This window comes from Amblyomma maculatum, chromosome 4 (assembly GCF_055883805.1).
Source record: "Amblyomma maculatum isolate TAMU_Amacu chromosome 4, ASM5588380v1, whole genome shotgun sequence".
In the NCBI taxonomy this organism is placed as follows: Eukaryota; Metazoa; Arthropoda; class Arachnida; order Ixodida; family Ixodidae; genus Amblyomma; species Amblyomma maculatum.
Window position 1 is genome coordinate 94,815,681 of NC_139347.1, and position 26,220 is coordinate 94,841,900.

Here is a 26,220-nt window from a genome sequence, read left to right on the forward strand (position 1 = left end):
AAGAGAAATGCGCAACAACTTAGACAGGACATAGGCAGAAACACATACAACAGTTTATGAGCGCAACAGAAGGAAGGGCCCGCTGTACTAGAAATACAGTTCAGAAGAGCGATTTGTCGGGCTAGTTGGTTCTGCATAGTATATAAGAGAAATGCGCAACAACTTAGACAGGACACAGGAAGAAACACATACAACAGTTCACGAGCGCAACAAAAGGAAGGGCCCGCTGTACTAGAAATACAGTTCAGAAGAGCGATTTGTCGGGCTAGTTGGTTCTGCATAGTATATAAGAGAAATGCGCAACAACTTAGACAGGACATAGGCAGAAACACATACAACAGTTTATGAGCGCAACAGAAGGAAGGGCCCGCTGTACTAGAAATACAGTTCAGAAGAGCGATTTGTCGGGCTAGTTGGTTCTGCATAGTATATAAGAGAAATGCGCAACAACTTAGACAGGACACAGGAAGAAACACATACAACAGTTCACGAGCGCAACAAAAGGAAGGGCCCGCTGTACTAGAAATACAGTTCAGAAGAGCGATTTGTCGGGCTAGTTGGTTCTGCATAGTATATAAGAGAAATGCGCAACAACTTAGACAGGACACAGGAAGAAACACATACAACAGTTCACGAGCGCAACAAAAGGAAGGGCCCGCTGTACTAGAAATACAGTTCAGAAGAGCGATTTGTCGGGCTAGTTGGTTCTGCATAGTATATAAGAGAAATGCGCAACAACTTAGACAGGACATAGGCAGAAACACATACAACAGTTTATGAGCGCAACAGAAGGAAGGGCCCGCTGTACTAGAAATACAGTTCAGAAGAGCGATTTGTCGGGCTAGTTGGTTCTGCATAGTATATAAGAGAAATGCGCAACAACTTAGACAGGACACAGGAAGAAACACATACAACAGTTCACGAGCGCAACAAAAGGAAGGGCCCGCTGTACTAGAAATACAGTTCAGAAGAGCGATTTGTCGAGCTAGTTGGTTCTGCATAGTATATAAGAGAAATGCGCAACAACTTAGACAGGACACAGGAAGAAACACATACAACAGTTCACGAGCGCAACAAAAGGAAGGGCCCGCTGTACTAGAAATACAGTTCAGAAGAGCGATTTGTCGGGCTAGTTGGTTCTGCATAGTATATAAGAGAAATGCGCAACAACTTAGACAGGACATAGGCAGAAACACATACAACAGTTTATGAGCGCAACAGAAGGAAGGGCCCGCTGTACTAGAAATACAGTTCAGAAGAGCGATTTGTCGGGCTAGTTGGTTCTGCATAGTATATAAGAGAAATGCGCAACAACTTAGACAGGACATAGGCAGAAACACATACAACAGTTCACGAGCGCAACAAAAGGAAGGGCCCGCTGTACTAGAAATACAGTTCAGAAGAGCGATTTGTCGGGCTAGTTGGTTCTGCATAGTATATAAGAGAAATGCGCAACAACTTAGACAGGACATAGGCAGAAACACATACAACAGTTTATGAGCGCAACAGAAGGAAGGGCCCGCTGTACTAGAAATACAGTTCAGAAGAGCGATTTGTCGGGCTAGTTGGTTCTGCATAGTATATAAGAGAAATGCGCAACAACATAGAGAGGACACAGGAAGAAACACATACAACAGTTCACGAGCGCAACAAAAGGAAGGGCCCGCTGTACTAGAAATACAGTTCAGAAGAGCGATTTGTCGGGCTAGTTGGTTCTGCATAGTATATAAGAGAAATGCACAACAACTTAGACAGGACACAGGAAGAAACACATACAACAGTTCACGAGCGCAACAAAAGGAAGGGCCCGCTGTACTAGAAATACAGTTCAGAAGAGCGATTTGTCGGGCTAGTTGGTTCTGCATAGTATATAAGAGAAATGCGCAACAACTTAGACAGGACATAGGCAGAAACACATACAACAGTTTATGAGCGCAACAGAAGGAAGGGCCCGCTGTACTAGAAATACAGTTCAGAAGAGCGATTTGTCGGGCTAGTTGGTTCTGCATAGTATATAAGAGAAATGCGCAACAACCTAGACAGGACATAGGCAGAAACACATACAACAGTTTATGAGCGCAACAGAAGGAAGGGCCCGCTGTACTAGAAATACAGTTCAGAAGAGCGATTTGTCGGGCTAGTTGGTTCTGCATAGTATATAAGAGAAATGCGCAACAACTTAGACAGGACACAGGCAGAAACACATAAAACAGTTTATGAGCGCAACAGAAGGAAGGGCCCGCTGTACTAGAAATACAGTTCAGAAGAGCGATTTGTCGGGCTAGTTGGTTCTGCATAGTATATAAGAGAAATGCGCAACAACTTAGACAGGACACAGGAAGAAACACATACAACAGTTCACGAGCGCAACAAAAGGAAGGGCCCGCTGTACTAGAAATACAGTTCAGAAGAGCGATTTGTCGGGCTAGTTGGTTCTGCATAGTATATAAGAGAAATGCGCAACAACTTAGACAGGACATAGGCAGAAACACATACAACAGTTTATGAGCGCAACAGAAGGAAGGGCCCGCTGTACTAGAAATACAGTTCAGAAGAGCGATTTGTCGGGCTAGTTGGTTCTGCATAGTATATAAGAGAAATGCGCAACAACTTAGACAGGACACAGGAAGAAACACATACAACAGTTCACGAGCGCAACAAAAGGAAGGGCCCGCTGTACTAGAAATACAGTTCAGAAGAGCGATTTGTCGGGCTAGTTGGTTCTGCATAGTATATAAGAGAAATGCGCAACAACTTAGACAGGACATAGGCAGAAACACATACAACAGTTTATGAGCGCAACAGAAGGAAGGGCCCGCTGTACTAGAAATACAGTTCAGAAGAGCGATTTGTCGGGCTAGTTGGTTCTGCATAGTATATAAGAGAAATGCGCAACAACTTAGACAGGACACAGGAAGAAACACATACAACAGTTCACGAGCGCAACAAAAGGAAGGGCCCGCTGTACTAGAAATACAGTTCAGAAGAGCGATTTGTCGGGCTAGTTGGTTCTGCATAGTATATAAGAGAAATGCGCAACAACTTAGACAGGACACAGGAAGAAACACATACAACAGTTCACGAGCGCAACAAAAGGAAGGGCCCGCTGTACTAGAAATACAGTTCAGAAGAGCGATTTGTCGGGCTAGTTGGTTCTGCATAGTATATAAGAGAAATGCGCAACAACTTAGACAGGACATAGGCAGAAACACATACAACAGTTTATGAGCGCAACAGAAGGAAGGGCCCGCTGTACTAGAAATACAGTTCAGAAGAGCGATTTGTCGGGCTAGTTGGTTCTGCATAGTATATAAGAGAAATGCGCAACAACTTAGACAGGACACAGGAAGAAACACATACAACAGTTCACGAGCGCAACAAAAGGAAGGGCCCGCTGTACTAGAAATACAGTTCAGAAGAGCGATTTGTCGAGCTAGTTGGTTCTGCATAGTATATAAGAGAAATGCGCAACAACTTAGACAGGACACAGGAAGAAACACATACAACAGTTCACGAGCGCAACAAAAGGAAGGGCCCGCTGTACTAGAAATACAGTTCAGAAGAGCGATTTGTCGGGCTAGTTGGTTCTGCATAGTATATAAGAGAAATGCGCAACAACTTAGACAGGACATAGGCAGAAACACATACAACAGTTTATGAGCGCAACAGAAGGAAGGGCCCGCTGTACTAGAAATACAGTTCAGAAGAGCGATTTGTCGGGCTAGTTGGTTCTGCATAGTATATAAGAGAAATGCGCAACAACTTAGACAGGACATAGGCAGAAACACATACAACAGTTCACGAGCGCAACAAAAGGAAGGGCCCGCTGTACTAGAAATACAGTTCAGAAGAGCGATTTGTCGGGCTAGTTGGTTCTGCATAGTATATAAGAGAAATGCGCAACAACTTAGACAGGACATAGGCAGAAACACATACAACAGTTTATGAGCGCAACAGAAGGAAGGGCCCGCTGTACTAGAAATACAGTTCAGAAGAGCGATTTGTCGGGCTAGTTGGTTCTGCATAGTATATAAGAGAAATGCGCAACAACATAGAGAGGACACAGGAAGAAACACATACAACAGTTCACGAGCGCAACAAAAGGAAGGGCCCGCTGTACTAGAAATACAGTTCAGAAGAGCGATTTGTCGGGCTAGTTGGTTCTGCATAGTATATAAGAGAAATGCACAACAACTTAGACAGGACACAGGAAGAAACACATACAACAGTTCACGAGCGCAACAAAAGGAAGGGCCCGCTGTACTAGAAATACAGTTCAGAAGAGCGATTTGTCGGGCTAGTTGGTTCTGCATAGTATATAAGAGAAATGCGCAACAACTTAGACAGGACATAGGCAGAAACACATACAACAGTTTATGAGCGCAACAGAAGGAAGGGCCCGCTGTACTAGAAATACAGTTCAGAAGAGCGATTTGTCGGGCTAGTTGGTTCTGCATAGTATATAAGAGAAATGCGCAACAACTTAGACAGGACATAGGCAGAAACACATACAACAGTTTATGAGCGCAACAGAAGGAAGGGCCCGCTGTACTAGAAATACAGTTCAGAAGAGCGATTTGTCGGGCTAGTTGGTTCTGCATAGTATATAAGAGAAATGCGCAACAACTTAGACAGGACACAGGAAGAAACACATACAACAGTTCACGAGCGCAACAAAAGGAAGGGCCCGCTGTACTAGAAATACAGTTCAGAAGAGCGATTTGTCGGGCTAGTTGGTTCTGCATAGTATATAAGAGAAATGCGCAACAACTTAGACAGGACACAGGAAGAAACACATACAACAGTTTATGAGCGCAACAGAAGGAAGGGCCCGCTGTACTAGAAATACAGTTCAGAAGAGCGATTTGTCGGGCTAGTTGGTTCTGCATAGTATATAAGAGAAATGCACAACAACTTAGACAGGACACAGGAAGAAACACATACAACAGTTTATGAGCGCAACAGAAGGAAGGGCCCGCTGTACTAGAAATACAGTTCAGAAGAGCGATTTGTCGGGCTAGTTGGTTCTGCATAGTATATAAGAGAAATGCGCAACAACTTAGACAGGACATAGGCAGAAACACATACAACAGTTTATGAGCGCAACAGAAGGAAGGGCCCGCTGTACTAGAAATACAGTTCAGAAGAGCGATTTGTCGGGCTAGTTGGTTCTGCATAGTATATAAGAGAAATGCGCAACAACTTAGACAGGACATAGGCAGAAACACATACAACAGTTTATGAGCGCAACAGAAGGAAGGGCCCGCTGTACTAGAAATACAGTTCAGAAGAGCGATTTGTCGGGCTAGTTGGTTCTGCATAGTATATAAGAGAAATGCGCAACAACTTAGACAGGACATAGGCAGAAACACATACAACAGTTTATGAGCGCAACAGAAGGAAGGGCCCGCTGTACTAGAAATACAGTTCAGAAGAGCGATTTGTCGGGCTAGTTGGTTCTGCATAGTATATAAGAGAAATGCACAACAACTTAGACAGGACACAGGAAGAAACACATACAACAGTTCACGAGCGCAACAAAAGGAAGGGCCCGCTGTACTAGAAATACAGTTCAGAAGAGCGATTTGTCGGGCTAGTTGGTTCTGCATAGTATATAAGAGAAATGCGCAACAACTTAGACAGGACATAGGCAGAAACACATACAACAGTTTATGAGCGCAACAGAAGGAAGGGCCCGCTGTACTAGAAATACAGTTCAGAAGAGCGATTTGTCGGGCTAGTTGGTTCTGCATAGTATATAAGAGAAATGCGCAACAACTTAGACAGGACATAGGCAGAAACACATACAACAGTTTATGAGCGCAACAGAAGGAAGGGCCCGCTGTACTAGAAATACAGTTCAGAGGAGCGATTTGTCGGGCTAGTTGGTTCTGCATAGTATATAAGAGAAATGCGCAACAACTTAGACAGGACACAGGAAGAAACACATACAACAGTTCACGAGCGCAACAAAAGGAAGGGCCCGCTGTACTAGAAATACAGTTCAGAAGAGCGATTTGTCGGGCTAGTTGGTTCTGCATAGTATATAAGAGAAATGCGCAACAACTTAGACAGGACACAGGAAGAAACACATACAACAGTTCACGAGCGCAACAAAAGGAAGGGCCCGCTGTACTAGAAATACAGTTCAGAAGAACGATTTGTCGGGCTAGTTGGTTCTGCATAGTATATAAGAGAAATGCGCAACAACTTAGACAGGACATAGGCAGAAACACATACAACAGTTTATGAGCGCAACAGAAGGAAGGGCCCGCTGTACTAGAAATACAGTTCAGAAGAGCGATTTGTCGGGCTAGTTGGTTCTGCATAGTATATAAGAGAAATGCGCAACAACTTAGACAGGACATAGGCAGAAACGCATACAACAGTTTATGAGCGCAACAGAAGGAAGGGCCCGCTGTACTAGAAATACAGTTCAGAAGAGCGATTTGTCGGGCTAGTTGGTTCTGCATAGTATATAAGAGAAATGCGCAACAACTTAGACAGGACATAGGCAGAAACACATACAACAGTTTATGAGCGCAACAGAAGGAAGGGCCCGCTGTACTAGAAATACAGTTCAGAAGAGCGATTTGTCGGGCTAGTTGGTTCTGCATAGTATATAAGAGAAATGCGCAACAACTTAGACAGGACATAGGCAGAAACACATACAACAGTTTATGAGCGCAACAGAAGGAAGGGCCCGCTGTACTAGAAATACAGTTCAGAAGAGCGATTTGTCGGGCTAGTTGGTTCTGCATAGTATATAAGAGAAATGCGCAACAACTTAGACAGGACATAGGCAGAAACACATACAACAGTTCACGAGCGCAACAAAAGGAAGGGCCCGCTGTACTAGAAATACAGTTCAGAAGAGTGATTTGTCGGGCTAGTTGGTTCTGCATAGTATATAAGAGAAATGCGCAACAACTTAGACAGGACATAGGCAGAAACACATACAACAGTTTATGAGCGCAACAGAAGGAAGGGCCCGCTGTACTAGAAATACAGTTCAGAAGAGCGATTTGTCGGGCTAGTTGGTTCTGCATAGTATATACGAGAAATGCGCAACAACTTAGACAGGACATAGGCAGAAACACATACAACAGTTTATGAGCGCAACAGAAGGAAGGGCCCGCTGTACTAGAAATACAGTTCAGAAGAGCGATTTGTCGGGCTAGTTGGTTCTGCATAGTATATAAGAGAAATGCGCAACAACTTAGACAGGACATAGGCAGAAACACATACAACAGTTTATGAGCGCAACAGAAGGAAGGGCCCGCTGTACTAGAAATACAGTTCAGAAGAGCGATTTGTCGGGCTAGTTGGTTCTGCATAGTATATAAGAGAAATGCGCAACAACTTAGACAGGACATAGGCAGAAACACATACAACAGTTTATGAGCGCTACAGAAGGAAGGGCCCGCTGTACTAGAAATACAGTTCAGAAGAGCGATTTGTCGGGCTAGTTGGTTCTGCATAGTATATAAGAGAAATGCACAACAACTTAGACAGGACACAGGAAGAAACACATACAACAGTTCACGAGCGCAACAAAAGGAAGGGCCCGCTGTACTAGAAATACAGTTCAGAAGAGCGATTTTTTTTTTTTCGAAGCGTTTGCCACAAGGCATAAGTTGAGAAAGGGGGAATGGGATGCAGGAGATAGAAAGTTAAAAGAAGGAGTGTAGTCCAGTTGTGCTTATGAATTCGAGAAGGTTGGCAGTATAGCGATTGTCCATTGTCCATTTGTCATAATCACTATCGCGATTCCACCGCAGGCCCACCTTCATGATTATCCGTTGCCTGATGTGCGTTGTTGATGGACACGTCCACAACAAGTGGCGCACATCGCAGACGTCAGGTGGAGTGTCACAGTGAGGGCACCTGTCAGTCACTGGTAGGTCTTTTTCCCGCCATCGATGTCGAACAGATGGGGTCAGAGCCGCCCCTGCCCGGATCCGGCGCACTGTCACCTCCTCCTGCCGAGTAAGACTACGGGGGAGAGGGTGCGAACACGGAGGAATGAGAGCGCGTGTTCGGTGGCGCAGAACTTGCGAATCGGAAACGTGGGACAGGAACTGATCTGGGGGAAGAGGGGAAGGTGGTGGATCGTCTGATGTGTTTATATGCGTCATAGCATCTGCTTGTATGTTATGGGGATCGCGAGCATGGCCGCGAATCCAGTGTATGCGAATAGGACATGGGTACTTTGAACATAGCAAATGTATGGACTGTGTTATTTGGAATGTGCGTCGAACGGCCTTAAGCTGTTTAAGGGCAGTGAGTGAGTCTGTGTAAAGATGAACTGCATTGAATGTAGGAACTGGTGGGAGGGAATGTATAGCATTGTAAATTGCTTGGAGTTCCAGTGCCAGAGGGGTGCACGTATCCGCGGTATATGTCACGTGAGTGTTGAGATGCGGATGAGAGGGACTATACACGGCAGTAACTCCTCGCTCTGCAGTATGTGATGCATCGGTATATAATATGCACCCTTCAGGCAGATGTGCGGATGATACCGACGGGGAAGCAGTGGGGCGATTGTCCGTGAGCTGGCAGTACGACCATGGAGGTAGTGTCTTTATATGATGTAGTTGTAAAGACTGTTTGCGAGCTCTGTTTGCCGTCCGCTGATCAACGAGTTCAGTGAGCGTATTTAGCTGGGCATACTCCTGAAGTACTGATATGGGTGTTAGGCGGGGGAGGTACGTTATTGCACGCATAGCCTCAAGATTGATGGCCTCAAGGGAGTCCCACTGTCTGCGGGTGAGACGTTGAAACTGTGCCTGGTATATTATACGTGGCTGGAGGACAGAGCGAACAAGCTGGCGGGCCGTGTGAGCACGCGCGCCGCCAGAGCGCATAGCTATGCGACGAATGAGGCCTAAAGTAGCGTGAGCGGTCTTACGGATGGCTGTCAGCCACGGTGTGCCAGTCCCAGAGGAATGTAGATGAAGACCAAGAATGCGAACGGTTTGTACCTGAGGAATTGGGGTATTATCTATCATAAAATTTATATTGGGAGCTTTCCGTAAGCCAGCTTTATTTCCAATTCGAATGAAACAGGATTTTGTATGCGAAAGAGTTAGGCCCAAAGGAGGGAGGCGAAATGTCAATATATCCAGCGCATGCTGGAGGGCCGCCTGATGGACAGACGTATCTGGGTGACAGCACCATAAGGTTATATCATCGGCATACGCAAGCACCCGTATAGAAGGGATGGCCTCTAGGGCTCGAATAAGTGGAATGAAGGCCACATTAAATAAAGTAGGGGCGAGAACGGAGCCCTGGGGCACTCCTCTGTTTGAGGGGAAGTGACCAAAGGGCTTTCCATGGACACGCACACTGAATGTTCTATTTGTTAGAAAGGCGTGAATGGCGAGGAGAAACCTGTGAGGAATACCAAGAGTTTCTAGGGAGGCAAGAATGGCTGAGTGAAGGATGTTATCATATGCCTTTGTTATATCTGTAGCGATCACAGTTCTAACAAGATGACTGTGCGGAGAGTGGTGAAGCACGTTAGCAGCCAAAGTAGCAAGACCGTCCTCCGTTCCTATTTGCGGGCGGAAGCCAATTTGGGATTCTGGATAACAATCATGGGATTCCAACCACCACGATAAGCGAGTGGCGAGAATGTTTTCGTAAAGCTTGCAGATTGTTGGCGTCAGGGAAATTGGACGAAGGGCCGAGAGAGAAACTGGAGGATGACCTGACTTCGGTATTGGAACAACAATAGAATGCTTCCACTCGTCCGGCATGACACCAGAATGCCACACGTCATTGAATGCATCAAGCAGGGCCTGCAAAGCAGTCCCTTCCAAGTTGCGGAATAAGGAGTTAGGTATGCCGTCGTGGCCGGGAGCAGAGTTAGATTTGAGGCGTTCAATGGAGGCCAGCAGCTCTGCCATGGTTAGGTCAGAAGTAATCTCATCGGGGGGTTCGGTAACCGGTGAGCAAGGTGGAGAAGTTGAGGTGGAATCATAGTGGGGAAAAAACTGTCTGGCCGCCTGTTTTGCAAATGTGTCCTCATCTACATTCATAGCAAGGCGAATGCTCTCTGTGTAATCAGAAACTTGAGAAGAGCGCTCCATGGCGTGAAACACTCTCCAAAGTTGTCGATTACTCTGCTTGGAGGACAGGCGCTCACACCATGAAGCCCAACGTTGCCTTGCTAGACGCTTTTCATACCGCCTCGCACGCGCGGTAGCCCGGTGAAGAGCGGGGATAGCCGATGGGTCATCGGGGTTACGAGCAGCATAATGATCTGCCTGGCGACGCAGAGCCCAAAGATTTAGGAGGTGGATGTCCGGGTTTGGCTCGTCTTCATTTACAGTGGTGGTAATCGTGTGGGACGCAAGAACAGCAGAGAGAGTAGACAATGCTGATGATGGGGTGAAATCAGATAAGCGATTGTCTGCGCGTACAGAGTCCCAAGATGTTATTCGTACGCTACGGCGTATTTTACGTATCCGCGAAGGAGTGAGAGATAAAGATAGGACTGTGATCACTACCCCAGGTATCTGGTTCAACAGCCCAACGAGGGCTACCAGGGCCTAACCACCAAGTCAAATCAGGTGAATAAGGCCCATCTCGTGGACGGGTAGATGTATGCGGGTGGTTTAAAAGGTGAAAAGAATTATCTGAAAAGCATCCCTGGATGTGTGCACCCCTGGGAGAATCCGATGGGTAACCCCACGAGGTGTGTGCGCCATTGAAGTCTCCACCGACTAGAATAGAGATACCCGAGTAGGTAGAACGCAGAAAACGAACCCATCCAAGATTAGGAGATGCGGAACCAGGACGGCCATAAAAGGAAACTAGTATAAGTGGCGTGCGCACAGGCTTAACTAGGAGTGCTACCACCTCTTGGCGTGTGTTACACCAGCGTGAAAGGTCGATCGGTGTGTGGGGAACTGAAGTGTGAATATAAATTGCAGATTTACCTGGGCTGTGGGAAGAGGTGATGCAACGGCGATCAGGAATGGAAGGTGAATGGTAAGCGCAGAATCCTGAAAGGCGAGGAAGTGAGTTATGCTCTTGAAGTAAGAAGGCCCACGCCTTTAGCTTTTTGTCGCGAAGACGGATGTTCACTTCAGAGGCCTTATTCGCAAAGCCTCGACAATTCCACTGCACCACCAGAGACAGTGCATTATCCATTGCGAGGCCGAAGAGCTTCTACGATGAGGGAGGTCACCTGCTCCATAAGGGCTAATATTTTATCCACTGTCGGGGTATTCGGGGTTAACGTGTTGTCTGCACGTGATTGTGGTTTGTTGCTTATTCGAGGGGATTCATTTGAAATCTTATCACGAGGTATTATAGTTCTTCGAGAGGGGTGAGAGTGACGCTGTTCTCGGAGCTGGGTGAGTTCGTCTAGACGTTGGCGAGCCTCTGCAATGGCATTGTCTAAAACAGCGTCTTCATCTGCGGCATCCACATGTGATTGGTGCACTGGCCGTTTTGGTGTACCATTTGATCCACGAGGGTGGGTCGCTTGTGCGTATGAACCATGCTGAGAAGACGTATGATGAGCAGGTGGGTCAAGTAAAGGAAGTGCAGGGAAGTCGGTTTCTTCACATGTAAGAGCAGCGAAGCGATTACTTGTAGGAATATCTTCTTTTCCAGGCGGCTTGCGCGACGGCCTCGTTCTCTTCTTCTTTGGACAAGCGGGGGAGCGCATGTCATGGTCCGCCGATTTGCATAGGGCACAAAGCGCTATTGGTTCATTCATGTCGGCCACAGCTGCCGGATTAGGGCAGGTATTTTGCATGTGCCCTTCTTTATGGCAGTGATAACAAAATATACGACGAGGTCGGAAGGGCTGTGGTTTGATAATCGCACCATAATAGGTTAGGTACTCAGGCAAAGTCAGCGGGCCTTGTAGAGTGAGTAGGTATGAACCTCTGCGCCCCAGAGGCCGTGCTTGCAACACTGAGTGAGTTGAACAGCGAATGTTTGCTCGCACCTCCTCAGAAGGACTTCTGCTGTCAACATGGTAAACGACGCAGCGGAGGGTGTCAGGGCCAGAGGCAAAATATATTTGCACTGGGACATGCTCATTCGCATCCAGGGGAATTTGAGTAACTGCACACATTTTCTGGGCGTCCACCAAGGATGGCAAGTTCACCGTAATGGTGTTCGATGGGCGATGGACGACAAATCCACAGTAGTTAGTAGAACCTAGAACTTGGTCAATTGTGGCTTGGACACACCGGGGAGGGATAGTCGTTATATCAAAGCGCAATGTAGGCTTGATGGTGACGCGGAACGAGTTAGCAGCAAGTGGAAGCGAGGCTCGACTCACTGGCGGCATCTGTGGTGGTGTCAGGGGCTGACACGCTGTAGTTGGCCTTGGAAGGGAAGACTGAATCGGTGCGACGGGCACAGTTCCTTGAGGGAGGGCTACAGGCACCGAGGCGGCGGTGCAATCCATGGGACAAGCCGAAGTCGTTCCATCCGAAGACGAAGCAGACTGGGGGCATGTAAGCGTTGATGATTGCGTGGACGTGGATGTTGCGCCAGGTTGTAACACAGCGGAAATCCGCACACCTGTCGTCGGCGGAGCAGAATCCATGCAGGCGCGTAGCCCAGCCTCGCTCGGCAACGCCGAGCTAAGCCTAGCCTGCGCCTGAGGGATCCGGTTGGACTTTCTTACTTGAGAAAGGGCCCACCGAGTCGGAAATCGCTCCACAGGGGCGTCTTCGTCATTCGTTCTTACGGAGGGCACTGTCCTACCCACACAAAACGACAGTTAATAGGCGAAACAAGATAAAAACACAGAGCTCTAAGCGGACACGTATCAGCTCAGGCGCTTCTTCTTCCTTTTTGTGTTTGCCAGCTTCACTGTTCAGAATGTCTAGTCCCCGTTTTGAGATTTATCGATGGAATTGTTATTCTCTTGTCAGTGTTTCATTCTACGGCCTGCTCCACAGGCCGCAGAATACAGAAATACAGTTCAGAAGAGCGATTTGTCGGGCTAGTTGGTTCTGCATAGTATATAAGAGAAATGCGCAACAACTTAGACAGGACATAGGCAGAAACACATACAACAGTTTATGAGCGCAACAAAAGGAAGGGCCCGCTGTACTAGAAATACAGTTCAGAAGAGCGATTTGTCGGGCTAGTTGGTTCTGCATAGTATATAAGAGAAATGCGCAACAACTTAGACAGGACATAGGCAGAAACACATACAACAGTTTATGAGCGCAACAGAAGGAAGGGCCCGCTGTACTAGAAATACAGTTCAGAAGAGCGATTTGTCGGGCTAGTTGGTTCTGCATAGTATATAAGAGAAATGCGCAACAACTTAGACAGGACATAGGCAGAAACACATACAACAGTTTATGAGCGCAACAGAAGGAAGGGCCCGCTGTACTAGAAATACAGTTCAGAAGAGCGATTTGTCGGGCTAGTTGGTTCTGCATAGTATATAAGAGAAATGCGCAACAACTTAGACAGGACATAGGCAGAAACACATACAACAGTTTATGAGCGCAACAGAAGGAAGGGCCCGCTGTACTAGAAATACAGTTCAGAAGAGCGATTTGTCGGGCTAGTTGGTTCTGCATAGTATATAAGAGAAATGCGCAACAACTTAGACAGGACACAGGAAGAAACACATACAACAGTTCACGAGCGCAACAAAAGGAAGGGCCCGCTGTACTAGAAATACAGTTCAGAAGAGCGATTTGTCGGGCTAGTTGGTTCTGCATAGTATATAAGAGAAATGCGCAACAACTTAGACAGGACATAGGCAGAAACACATACAACAGTTTATGAGCGCAACAGAAGGAAGGCCCCGCTGTACTAGAAATACAGTTCAGAAGAGCGATTTGTCGGGCTAGTTGGTTCTGCATAGTATATAAGAGAAATGCGCAACAACTTAGACAGGACATAGGCAGAAACACATACAACAGTTTATGAGCGCAACAGAAGGAAGGGCCCGCTGTACTAGAAATACAGTTCAGAAGAGCGATTTGTCGGGCTAGTTGGTTCTGCATAGTATATAAGAGAAATGCGCAACAACTTAGACAGGACATAGGCAGAAACACATACAACAGTTCATGAGCAGAAGGAAGGGCCCGCTGTACTAGAAATACAGTTCAGAAGAGCGTGTTGTCGGGCTAGTTGGTTCTGCATAGTATATAAGAGAAATGTGCAGCAATTTTGCGCATTTCTCTTATATACTATGCAGAAGCAAGTAGCCCGACAACACGCTCTTCTGAGGCTCTTCCTCTTGTCTTATTCACAGGACACATCACGTGCACGCATTGTAAATATTATGCGCGCGTGGTGTTTTCCGCTCAAGTGTGGTGTTTATATTGTGCGTTTTGTGCAAGCAGTGGACGTACGCCTATAGCGCTTCGCCGCTGAACTCCACTCGAAATGTCGGGTGGTTATGCTCTATTGTAGTTCTTAGTAAATGTGTACAACCCTCCTTTCTCTCTTTCCATTCTGTCCATTTTCCAGTCCCTTTATCCTCCCTGTAGCTCACATTCCTACTAGCTGTAGAGCATGTGCCTTTGCCCTAATTTGCGAGAGCAAGTTCCGCAGGTAGGAAATTCATTTTGCGTCAATTTTCTTATATACAGCTGCTTCAGAAAGATCGCAATACTACTTACTCGTTCTTCGTTTCTATAACACAAAATTGTACCCGCAATAAGCCCATGTGTACCAGCATCCGAATTAAACGAGATTTACAAAGAGCGAATTAGACGAAATTTCAATTAAAATATTTATACATGTAGTTCATCTTCGGTAATTTAAAGTTGTCTCCAAACCACGTAGAGTGTTAGAATAAAGGCAAGTAGCGAGACCAACTTAGTGGCCGACGTCAACGAGGACGCGCGGCTCGTCGGTGAAGTGAACGGACGTTTTGTGGGCTGTGAGAAATTTCAGGAACGAAGAAGCTTGCAGTTTGTAATTTAATTATCTGTTAATACAACCACTGTACTTACTTTGTTTTTATCTATTCATTAAACGACAGGCGTACGCCTTAAAAGTCCAGTTTTTTTTTCCATGATATCACAAGCTAAGACCAACGCAAGCTGCGAACACGAAACTCAATATTGAGGTCTGGACGGCTTGTGACTGTGTACGCGACGCGAATCCTCTTGAGTAAAACGCTTAGACATACGACAGCGGACACCGGCGGAGGTCTATAGATGGCGGAATGGCGAACTACAGTATTGCCGTGATGGAACTCCTACGTGCAATGCGCGTAAAGTACTGGTTTCTAACGAGCCTGCTGGAGGGACTCGTCTTGCCTTGGTCATCAGGAACTCCAACGGCAGCGGCAGACACTACAGCTGTGAAGATTTACCCGACCAGGACCACAACATTGCTGATTGGAGAGTGGTGGCGATGCGGCATCTGCTAGGCAGTGGCCAGAAAGCTTCAAAACGACAGCTGACTTACACCTGTGGCTGAAAGGATTTTGGTTAGAAATTGACAAAGTTCCCTGGGCGGACCTGCCGAGGGCACGTTCCCTTTAAGTACAATGTTTTTGACTTTTTGAGCTCCTTCCACCTTCAGATTCGGTCGTTCATTCTTAAGTTTGGAATTACCCTTCTGTCACATTATCTGTGGCCAGCCCAAGCGGCCAAGAGCAGGAGGAAGATGCAGGAACGCGCGCAACAGCGCAGTGTAAACACAGCGACATACTTCCACTGAAGCGTTTGCCTGCGTTGGGAGGCCAATTAAAATTTTTGCGACACCGGAGCCCGAATGTTGACTGGGTTGTGTTCGAGACAGATGTGGCCATCTTTTCGTTTTTGTTTTCTCTTCTTTCTATCTCCCTGTTTGTGACGGTGTAATTTAATTTTCTTATTCCTACTTATTTATTTATTTCTCCTTGCGCTGCCCGTACTCATTCTTTTATCTTTACCTCCTGGCAGTTTCGATTTTTGACCTTGGACAGACTACGTCCACGCGGCGTCTTGGAGTGCACTCCGTACAGCCTCGCAGGCCGTAGAATGAAACACTGGCAAGAGAATAACAATTCCATCGATAAATCTCAAAACGGGGACTAGACATTCTGAACAGTGAAGCTGGCAAACACAATGTCGTTTTTCCAGGGCCCCTATCTCTCATCTCATCCAATCACCAAGAGTCATGCGGGGCCAATCGCTTCGAATTAGCGGCATCGGCTAGGGCCCTTTATTCATTCCCTTTATTTCATTTTTATCCAATTCATTCGTCCCCCTTTTCCACCTCAAGTTTATTTTAGCCATCGCTCCTCATTTAATCTAATCAATGTGCTCTCATTTCTCGCCTCAGATGCTATCTTGACCGAGTGTCAGCCGACACGCACTGATTGAATTCAAGGTCGATAAAGTACACAGATCCCAAAGAAAATGAGATTTAGCGACGCCTACATGTTCTTTTGGAACTCTAAGGAAAACAAAAAGACACGAAAATGCTGACTAAAAGATCGAAGCCAGCCAGGAAAAAAAGACTAAACCCAAGCATTATTTGTGAAAGAGAAGAAAGAAAAAATCAGAAAATGTAAAACGTAACTCTTCCACTTAAGAGGACGAGCCAATGAGGTCTTTCCTAATAAAATCATTCGCCTTAGTTCTTTGCAAAACAATGAAAGTTCATTTTCATTACGTTTTTCCTTCTCAGTGCAGCCATGTTTCACTGCGTTCGACGCGGTTCTCCCAACGGTTTCTTTCTTTCCCAGTTTAGTTTCAATTTCATTACATTCCCTATTTTCTTCTCCATGCTCATAAGCAGACACTTCTCTTTTGGAAACAATTCAGTATTCAATCGCATAGCTGTATTTTTTTATTTCCCTTCAGTAAGGCTCATTTCAGGGTCTCATGGATGCCTGCTATTATAGGTCAATATTTAGCCATGCTGCTGCGTAGCAGCAAAGCGCATTCTCAAAATTTTGACACCAGCGATTCCCCTTTTTTTTCCAATTTTACATTTCATTATATATTTCAGTTAAATAATTTATCAATTACCCAGTAAATTAACTCAATCAAGCATTGGCTTTTCATTCTGAGCATTTTGACAATTTGAATCTCTCTTTTCCAATTTTTCATTTCATTCAATTATCTTAGTATTTTAATTGATCAATTAAGTAGGACAATATGACTAATTCGTGATCGCCTGTAAGAAATCAGTCAATGGTCAATTACTAAAACCACAAATTCCCACGATACGGCTGTTTTGACACAGTCCCCAATTTTTGTCTTTCGCGCGGTACAGAGAACTAAACCTATTACTACGACACCGACGGCTTTTCGGTCGAACAAGCTGTATACGCTACCGTTTAAAATGATCTGCTAACTTAAAACCTGGATTCCTAGAACGTAATCTGCGCAACGCGCCATGATTGCTAGCTGGCAAAACTTGTCCGGTCTTAGTATCACAGCCTGAAACAAATATGCCGAACAAATTCGTTTGAATCTTTTTTTAGAATTGATGGACTTGCTTGCTTCCTTCATGCCACTCGTATAACGTCAGGATATATGCTTATTTCATGCTTTTTGCTTTACAGGTCCCTTCATCTGGGGCTTATACATCCACCAACCAAATCTTATTTCGCTCAGCATCGGTCTTCCCCTTAAAGTTGTCCGGCTACATTCTCACAGTAATACTACAGCATCATTCCTCCCATGATAAGCCTTGGACAGCAACCGCTTTTCCTCAAGACGTCGTCGCAATCCCTTGAGCAGTTGCCATATTCAACGACGATAATATGTGCTTTAACGTACTCTACTTATGCGAATATTTCAGCTTTATCAGGTGTCCAACCCTTATGTAATATCGCCATATTGGGGCATTTATTGTATTAAAGTGCACATCATTGCAGTCACGTCATCTGCACATGATTGCGCACTGATGAAAGTGTAAGGTTTACAGGCTGCGTCAATTTGTGAAAATTCCTACGCGTGTTGGGTCAAACGATGGCAACAGCTTAATTTTGCTCTTTTCTAATCAAAGTGGTCTTGTAAAAAACGTAGAAGCCACACCTGGAATTAGTGATCGTGCCGTGAAGTGGTAGCGGCAACAGTCGTATGCAAACGAGTAGAAGTGCCAAAGAAATGTCATAGAAAAGTTTATATGTATGAAAAAGGTAACTATGACGCCATAATTAGGGAACTTCATTCATTTTTTACGGTTTTCATAGATAGTTCCATTTCCAGTGATATAGATGAACTGCGGACAACATTATAGAACAAGGTGTTGTCTCTCGTTGATCAATTTATTCCCTGAAGGCTGATGTCTCCTAATAAACGAGCAAAAAACCATAGAGCAATAAAAGATTGCGTGCATCAGTTAGAAAGAAAGCTCAGGTTTATAGAAGGTTTTGTAAAAAAAAAAAAAAAAAAAAAACGATCTGTGTACGCATGACAGAAAATCCTGACTGCAAACCTTAAGAGCGGATTGAAGGCAGCAATGCGCTTGCACCTATCCTCATTGGCAGACAAACTAAAAACGAACCTAAAAGAAGTGTTGCGCTTTATCAAATGCACCAAAAGGGATGTTGTTGGTATTGCTGCCATCAAGGATGGCGATAATTTATAGAAAGATGACATAGCACGAGTAGAATGTTTCAGTGTATGTTTTCATTCCGTCTTGTCAGCTTTGTTCGCAGACGTAATTACGGAACAACAGGAACAGCTGAATGAAACGCCAGATATGATTATAACGGAATAAGGCGTCAAATCATTGCTACATAACCTAAATGCGCATTTCGCACTGATGGCATCCCCAACTATGTTTTAAAGCACTGCGCAGAACGTATTAGTTCATTTTTGGTTACTTTATTCAACAAGTCACTACAGACCGCGAAACTACCTAAAAATTGAAAAATACCTAATGTCACACCAGTTCACAAACAAAGGTGATCGCAGTCATGCAGGTCTCCAATTACCGCCCCATATCTTTGACATCTTTTTGGTGCGAAACTCTAGAGCACAATCTATTCTGGACTTATAAAATACCTTCAAGGCAACAGTTTTTTCACATCAGCGCAGCACGTTTTTCGATCAGGGCTGTCATGGGCAACGCAGCTGAGTTCATTCATGACATTGCATCCGTAATAAATAACTGTTTTGAGATAGACGCCACACTTCTAGATTTTAAAAGGTGTTTTTTTTTTTGCATGTATGTAAGAAATAAATAAACTTCAAACTTCAAACTTTTGATGTTGTGCCGCACCACCTTCTCCTGCAAAAAATGTCATGTCTTGGTCTTCCTGACTACCTGTTCGGTTGGATAAAAATTTATTTAAGCGCACGCCAGCAGCAGGTTGTAATCAATGGTGTGTCATCCTCGCCTGTGGATGTTTTATCTGGAGTACCACAGGGTTCTGTGCTCGGACCATTGCAGTCCCTCATATTCATCAATGATATACATATCGGCCTCAGATCCACTGTCAGACTTTGTGCTGACGATTGCGTTTTGTATTCCCCTGTCACGTGCCTTGATGACTTGTGCGTATTATACGCTGACCTTGACAGAGTTTGTTACTGGTGCTCGAAGTGTGGTATGGCATTGAATGTCTCTAAACGTTTCCATGTGCAATTTACAAAAAAAAAAAAACTAGTTGTGGTTTAACTCTGGTTAACCCTAGTTGAATTGCGATAGCAACGGCGGAAGCTTCTTTTGTCTGCTGCATTATTCCTCTATCACGCCCTATCAGTGTAAGGTACTACTAAAGCAGGATATAAAAAATTGCTAGAGTGGAAGTCAATGGGCTGGGGTGAAGCCTGTGGCGGCCATATTGTAATGGGCAAGAAGTGGCCTGCCCAGCGCTTGGAAGCGCTGTTGACTGGCGTTGCCAGTGTGTTTAAAGTGCTTAAAAAATTTTTAAGTTCTCATTCAATGCTTTGGGCTATCACCTGAGCCTTATTAGATATCTCCGAATTGATTGTAACCATCTAGATTTTTAAAGATATTGATATCTGAGTACTGGTAACTGCATAATGGTGACTAAATATTAAAATACATGCTATAGCTACAAGTCGTATATCGTTGGATAGCTTATGCCAACTCCAACAGCACTAGACTAGCTGCACGTTGTGATAATTTACTGCTAATTGCGTTAATTAATTACTCCTAATTGCAATGATGTTAGTTTAGTACAACTGTACTCAATATAAGCTACACCACGATATATGACTTGAAAGGATAGCAATCAATTCAGGTTTAATCACAATCGACTAATTAGTGGTAATTAATTAAGACGTGGAGTTAATCTAGAGCACTTGTACTCGGCATAACCTATCCAACGATATATGACTTGTAGCCAATGCATGTATTTTAACATTTATGGGCAATTATCTAATTAGCATAATTAATTAGGAATTACATCAAGCCAGTGCACTTATACTCGACATTTGCTATCTAACGACATATTACTCGATGATGTGTAAAATCTAAAGTTCATTAGCAGTTAATTAATTCACTGTGTTTAATTAAAACTTGCAATTAATTAAGACTTGCTCAGCTGGTAGCGCACAACATTGCATCACAACTTAAAAATCCTTTGGGCACTTGAAACACACTGGTACAGTGGCTGGAACACTGGCAACGTCCGCGAACAGCACGTCCAAGCGCTTGGCAGGCCACTTCTTGCCCATCACAAGATGGCCGCCGCAGGCTTCACCCCAGCCTATTGGCCGGCATAGGGAACTTCCACACCAGCAGTTTTTTATAGCCTCCTTGGTATAAAAGAAAGTTATTGGATCGTACTACTTAAACCATGACACTGTCCATACTCTAGATAAGGTTAAATATCTTGGTGTTATACTCACAGCATCCCTAGACTGGACAGCCCACGTTGACATGATAACCGCCAATACTTCTCGTCTTTTGTATTTTTTCTAGTGGAATTTTAAAAGCTCTCCCAGGTATGAAAAGAAACTTTATATTTAACAAATGTCAGGCAAGCATTAGAATATGCTTGTGGTGCATGGAACCCTTTCACGGGTACACTCATTGACCAGTTAGAAAGGGTACGGAAACGTGCTGCAAGGTTTGTGACTGGGAATTATAATTTTCATATAAGGAGCTCAGAACTACGTGACTGTATTGGGTGGAAGACTTTGGCAACCCAAACAAAAATCTCCAGGCTGAAGTTCTTGCCCAGCAATTACAATGATTATACCGGTAATAATGACAAATACTTATCTAGAGCAGCCATATTACATTTAGGAGAGACTAGACAACAAGAAAAAGATTATGAGTTACCAAAGCCGCATTGATGTATTTAAGTATTCGTTTTTCCCTAGCCCAATTCTGGACTGGAATAAGGTTCCGAATATTGTAGTTTGTACATCTGATGTCCAAAGTGCTGTTGAGCTGATGATGTAATGTATTTCTTCCAGGTCTCATGCGTTTATCCGCGCTGTGCCCATGTATGTTATGGTACATTGATACTACTTGTGAATTCATTTAGTCTTTAAATATGTTGTGTTACCTTACTGACATGTTTCCCAATATCTTCATTGTATGTGTTATTATATGTAGTTATATCCCCCTTACAATAATGCTCATGGGCGCTGTAGGTACTTGAAATAAATAAATGGTGAAGAGGAAGAAGTGCACAAGGAACATGCCAGTCAGTGGCATCGTGATCGCTGCGCGTGCTGGATCTGACTGTGTTCGCTGCCGCTGTGTTCGTCGTTGATCTTCTCAGTCCTGCTGATCAAGTCCTGTTGATCTGCTGAATAAACCCCCCATTCTTACATTTGGTGGAGCTGCCGGTCAAGATCTATCCTCTCGCCCTGGAACTCCACAGCCGTACATTACCACCTCCTGCAATGCCTGAGGACGTCAACCACCAAGCCGTACAGGTTGGCTCGGCCATCATCTGTCCCGGCTCCCTCCGCCAGCGAGACACCGCCATCTTCAGCGGCATTGAAGACCACGATGTCGAGGACTGGCTCACATCCTATGAACGAGTGAGCGTTTACAACAAATGGGACGCGGAAACAAAGTTAAGCAACGTCATTTTCTATCTCACCGGCGTAGCAAACCTATGGTTTCGAAACCATGAAGCGGACATTCTATCATGGTCCGCGTTTAAAGCCAGCTTCCCTGAAGTTTTCGGCCGACCAGCTGTGAGGAAACTCCGCGCTGAACAGCGCTTGCGTACGCGGTCTCAGCAAGTTGGCGAAAATTTCAAGAGCTATATCGAGGACGTCGTCGACTTGTGCAAGCGCGTTAACCCACACATGTCAGAGGCCGAGAAGATCAAGCACATTCTGCAAGGCATCGATGACGATGCCTTTCAGATGCTGTCGGCTCGAGATATCCGCACCGTCGCGGAAGTGGTCACACTGTGTCAAAGTTATGATGAACTGCGGAAACAAAGGGCCATAACTCGCGCGAACACCATGCACTCTGAGTCACTTGCTGGCCTGACAGATGCAGGCGGACATCCTGCGCTCCTGCCACAAATTAAGAGGTTCATTCGGGAAGAAGTTGCTCGACAGCTCTCCCTTATATCCTGCCATCAAGAACCTTCCTCACACCTAGCTCCCAGTTTGCGCCACATTATTCAAGAACAGGTAGCTGAATCTCTTCCTCCAGCCCCTCAACCCATGCCTGTTACAGCGCCGTTAACATATGCAGCTGTTGCGGCCCGACTGCCACCTACATATGATCCACCGCCACCTGCCTACGTTCAGCCGCCTCCTTCGCCTGCGCGAGAACCTGCGCAGTTTATGCGACCGGCTCCAAAACCACGTAATCCCTGGCGCACGACGGATAACCGGCCAATTTGTTACACTTGCGGGCTTGCTGGAGACGTTTCTCGTTACTGCCGCAACCGTCTCCCGGTGTCGGCACCTCGGCACCACCTACTCATGGTTCTGCATACTGGTCTCCGACGCCTCAGTATTCCGTGCCTACTGAGCCTCCAGCCCGCCCTCAGTTCTCCCCAGACCGCTCAGCCATGTCCGACCGCCGTTCACCGTCGCCGCGACGCCGCTCTATCTCTCCGATGCGACGTCGACAGAACGCTTCACATGAGGAAAACTAGAGGCCGCAGTTCCTGAGGCGAGAACTGCGACCCAGTCGAACTTCCCAAGTCCTCATCTGTCGCCGACAAACCTAATTGAAGTTTTCGTCGAGGGTGTTCCTATCATGGCTCTAATTAACACTGGTGCTGCGATTTCGGTAATAGACGCAAAACTATGTCGCACTTTAAAGAAAGTGAAGACGCCAATTGCGGGACTTTCGTTGCGAACGGCCAGCGCTCAGCATATCAAGCCTTTAGCAGCGTGCACCGCTCGAGTAGTTATCCAGAATTCCCTTTATACGATTGAGTTCGTCGTGCTGCCAAGTTGCTCGCACGCTGTAATTTTAGGCTGGGATTTCCCATCGCGTCATGCTGCTATTATCGATTGTGCTCGAGCTGAAGTGGGGTTCTCAACTGTGCCCGATGCCTTACCAGACGCTGATCAATCAAATTCTGGTGCTAAAACCCTCGTCGCCGAAGATATCCACCTTCCTCCCTGCTATTCAGTGCTTGTTCGTGTCGCTTGTGCATCTATTAGCGATGACACCGTTCTCTTCACACCAGCCCATACTTTCCTGCGCCGCAAGTGCCTTCCATTGCCCTACGCAGTGCTCGCTATTTCCGCTGGCCTTTCTATGTTACGGGTCTCTAACCCATTTAACTCCCCTAGTGCTTTGCGCCATGGCGAATGCCTCGGAAGTATCTAGCCAATCGCATCTCTTCTGATCTCTGAGGAACCTGACGACGTGCCGCACTGTGCCGTGACTGCGCTCAGCCCCCCTTCACCTGCGCCAACTCCCCCCTCTACAGACTTGTTCCTCCGTTCCATCGATGCCGATCTTCCTCCAGAGCAGCGCACTCAGCTTTTGAACCTACTACATCAATTTCGCTCCTCCTTCGACTCTCATCAAAGTTCTTTGGGTCAAACTTCTACTGTCACTCATCGCATCGACACCGGCACCCACGCACCACTGCGACAGCGCCCTTATCGTGTGTCTGCAACCGAACGCTAGGCTATTGAAGAGCAAGTCAACCTAATGATACAGAATGGCGTGATTCAGCCCTCAAGTAGCCCTTGGACCTCACCTGTTGTCCTTGTAAAAAAGAAAGACGGTTCTATCCGCTTCTGTGTCGATTATCGCCGCCTTAATAAGATTACGCGAAAGGACGTCTATCCTCTCCCACGCATCGACGACGCTCTCGATTGTTTGCAAGGCGCCGAACTCTTTTCTTCCCTAGATTTACGTTCCGGGTACTGGCAAGTCCCCTTGGAAGCGGCTGATCACCCCAAAACTGTCTTTGTAACTCCCGACGGCTTGTACGAATTCACAGTTATGCCGTTTGGCCTTTGTAATGCTCCGGCAACATTTGAGCGGATGATGGACACCATTTTGCGTGGCCTAAAGTGGAAGACATGCCCCTGCTACCTCGATGACATTGTCGTCTTTTCTCGTGACTTTGACACACACCTCTACCGTCTGAAGCACGTTTTGACCTGCCTATCTGATGCCGGACTGCAGCTGAATTTGAAAAAATGTCGTTTTGCCGCCCGCCAGCTCACCATTCTCGGCCACGTTGTTTCCAAAGAAAGTGTATCTCCAGACACAGCCTTTCCCAAACCGACTTCCATCAAAGATCTACGTAGCTTCCTCGGGCTGTGCTCTTACTTTCGCCGCTTTATTAGGAATTTTGCTTCCATTGCTGCTTCCTTGAGAGAACTTCTGTCCGGCAGTTCCGACCTTTCGTCGTGGTCACCAGCGTGCGACGATGCCTTCAATGCTTTACGACATATCCTCACGGCACCGCCTGTCCTACGTCACTTCGACCCCACAGCGCCTACTGAGGTCCACACAGACGCCAGTGGTATTGGTCTCGGTGCTGTGCTCGCTCAGCGCAGAGCAGGTTATACAGAATACGTGGTCGCCTATGCTAGCCGTACACTCACGAAGGCTGAATCCAATTACTCTGTCACTGAAAAAGAATACTTAGCGATTATTCGGGCTCTTACTAAATTCCGCCCTTACCTCTATGGTCGCCCTTTTGACGTAGTGACGGACAACCATGCGCTTTGCTGGCTTTCCTCACTGAAATACCCGTCCGGCAGACTGGCAAGATGGGCTCTTCGCCTTCAGGAATATGATGTCCGCGTTGTTTACCGCTCTGGCCGCAAACATCACGATGCCGATGCACTTTCCCGCTGCCCCCTTACAGCTGAGGTCGCGAGCCTTTCCTCTTCCGATGATTCCCCGCCTTCGCTTCACATCAATGACATGCCGTCAGCACAGCGGCAAGATCCTTGGATAAACTCTATCCTCGATTTTATCTGCAATCCTACAGCTGCTTCTCCATCGCGTGCTCTCCGCCGCCATGCTTCCCACTTCGCCATTCGTGATAGCCTCCTCTACCGCCGCAACAACTGCGCAGATGGCCGCAAGTGGTTGCTAGTTATTCCCCGGCAGCTACGTTCGCAACTTTGTGACTATTTCCACGCTGACCCACAATCCGGTCACGCGGGCGTCTTCAAGACATACACTCGTCTCCGGCTGCGTTACTACTGGCGGTATGTATGTACACCTTTGTACTCAAGTACGTTCGCTCATGCCTCACCTGTCAATGTCGCAAGCCATCTTCTCAACGTTCTGCTGGAGAGTTGCTGCCGTTACCCAGCCCACCACGTCCTTTCGACCGCGTCGGCATTGATTTGTACGGGCCGCTTCCCTACACTGCGGCCGGCAACCGCTGGGCTATCGTTGATCATCTGACGAGGTATGCTGAAACCGCCGCACTTCCATCAGCCACAGCGTCAGAAGTAGCTTCCTTCATTTTGCAGCGATTTGTTCTTCGCCATGGCGCACCTCGAGAGCTTCTCAGCGACAGAGAACGCGTTTTCTTGAGTGACGTTGTGAAAGCCTTGCTCACCAAGTGCAACATTATTCACAGAACCACCTCCGCCTATCATCCCCAGACTAATGGTCTCACTGAGCGTTTCAAGCGTACCCTTGGCGATATGCTCTCTATGTACGTCTCCTCCAACCACTCAAACTGGGACCTCGTCCTTCCGTATGTCACGTACGCATACAATACCGCAACGCAGTCTACTACTGGCTTCTCTCCTTTTTTTCTCCTCTACGGCCGTCACCCCTCTGCTACAATCGACACCATACTCCCGTATCAGTCAGACATATCAGAGTACACACCTGCGTCTCAAGCAGCCCAGCATGCGGAAGACTGTC